Raw genomic sequence first — 2,464 nt, 5'->3', positions numbered from 1 at the left:
AAACCTTTAGTGCAAGTTATAATTTTGTTATCTTCTACTCTTTGTAAAAAGGAAATCATTGAGATCTTACCCGTGGCTCAAATGTGACCTTCTCTAAGCTACACTCAGCATATAAATTCATTACCTACACCAATGTAGGACACAACTCAGAGGCATGAGCCTGCCTGGCAGTGAGGGATTACTACCAAACACCAAGCAGCAATGCAACTGGAGAAAGACCTTGACAAAGAGGGGGAAAGGCTAAAATGAGTTTATATGGTTAAGAGACTTCACAGTGAGTTGGGAGGTCATTCCAGAGGTCATGCTTATGCACATTTCCACAGGATCTCATTGACAGCCCAAGTAAATATTGCCTTAAATAGCAGGGCACCCTAGAGCCATGGAGACATCCAGACCTAAAAGCAGTGCAAATAACTCAGCAGTTTGGTGCCCTGCCACTGAACCCTACTTCGGAAATTATCCCCCAGTGTGACAGAGATGGACTCAGTTTCCCTAAATATGGCCCTTCTACCCCTCCTATTTGAACCTAGAGTTAGTACTAGAGCTGATAAGATTATGTCCAAGACACAAAACTTTGGGCTGTCCATGTGACAGTCATAACTGTTTATCTCAACAGTTACCAACACCTACTTTTGAGGTTATTGGACTCACCCAGGACAACTAACAAGGAGATGATGATGGACAATGAACATTTCAATAAAAAAAGAGGGACTATACCTGCAAGCAATGTAGTCCCATCCATCTGCCACATGGGACCTAATCCCACTCTCAGTTGGAGGCAGAGTTGGCATCACCATCCAAGAATCCTAAGGATTGGAGAATGAATGATGGACTAGATAGAGTAGACTTCCTGTTATTCTATTATAGATATGATTCTAGCAAAGGAAGAAATTTTCTCATTGGTATGGAGAACTGGGCACAGGAGTTTCTGAGAGGAGAGAGAGGGGAAAACAGGTGTCCTATGTGGGCATTTTCAGGATGTGGGAATCATCCTGAATGACACTGTAAAGACAGATACAGGATATTGTATGTCTTGTCATAATTTACAAAATTGGTCAGAAGATAGTGTAAATTGCAATGTAAACTAAAATCATTGCCAAGTGGCAATATTCCAAAATGTGTTCATCGATGATAACAAATATACCACAAAAAATAAGGATGTTGTTAATGTGGCAAAATGTGGAAGAGGTTGGGTGCAATTTTTTTGGTAAAATTTATGTAACATAAATATTTTGGAAACTTTTTTAAATTATAAAAAAGATAGACCCATTTTTAAAAAGAAAACTATTCATTAATTTTTGCTTTTGAGCATTTATTTTTCTTTTTTTATTGCTGCTAAAAAAGTTTTTTGAGAACAAAATGCTGGAGAGAAACAATAAAATGGTCACAATGGACACCATACACTAAAAGACAGAGCCACTTAAGCAAGGGAATTTATATTGCCCTTTATTATTTCCATAGCAGGACTCCTGTGTCTCTTCTCCAGCAAATATTTTACATTTGATTAACCTATAAGTTCCCATGTTTACCACTATTTACACCAATTCCAACTTGGCATCTTCGTCCATCAGGGTGGACAACACAGACCCAGGGAGTGTACCCAAGAGAATGGGGGTTTTGAGATGCATCAAAAATTTCATCCAATATCTTCTAAGACTAGATGGAGTTACCTCTCCCAAGATGATAAGGAAATGGTGAGGAACACAAGAATTGTTGAAACAGATGTCTTTCAGACTTAACCACAATGTGGAGACAGCTCTGTTCTCCACACTGGGATCTCATTAACTAAGACCAGAGCAAAGGCTAGAAGCAAAAACATAAACAAGCAATTACTAAAACCACAATGATTTTTTAAATTGTAGCTATTAATGACACTTTCTAGTTAATGAAAATTTTGGAACAAATGTTAAACAGCAAAATACATTACAACAATTGATATAAAGATAGAGTTTTTCAGGCATTATTGAAAAGGGAAGGCCGAGAAATTGAACAAAAGAACTCAGTCTCTGAAAGTTGACCAATTACATAAACAACTAAGATCATTCGTCCTCTCAAATTAGCTGAATATCAGAATCAGGTGTCAAAATGTTTAGAAATATGAATCGTGAGTCACATTTGGACAAACTATTCAGAATTTCCAGAATTGGAGTTTGGGAATCTGTCCTGACCAAAGTCACTGAATTTGTAGCCTGTCTGCACAAGTTCATGATGCAGCATTTAGAAACTAATGCTGCAACATATAAGCTGCCCAAACGACACCAAGGACAGAATTCAATGTTTTTAGCATCATTTTATGAAGATTGAGATAAATAAAGCATAACATGATAATCATTACATTTATCTTAAAAGTAAAGAAATGACAAACTGGTTGAGGATTCAAAAATGAAGATGTGGTTTTGAAATTAAAGATCAATCTCTGACTTTATTGCAGTCTTGGCAAAAGCAGGAATATGCTAAGTGTTCA

Source organism: Dasypus novemcinctus, chromosome 17, assembly GCF_030445035.2.
Source record: "Dasypus novemcinctus isolate mDasNov1 chromosome 17, mDasNov1.1.hap2, whole genome shotgun sequence".
Taxonomy (NCBI): Eukaryota; Metazoa; Chordata; class Mammalia; order Cingulata; family Dasypodidae; genus Dasypus; species Dasypus novemcinctus.
The sequence above is the reverse complement of the archived record's forward strand: the minus strand, read 5'-3'. Positions refer to the sequence as shown.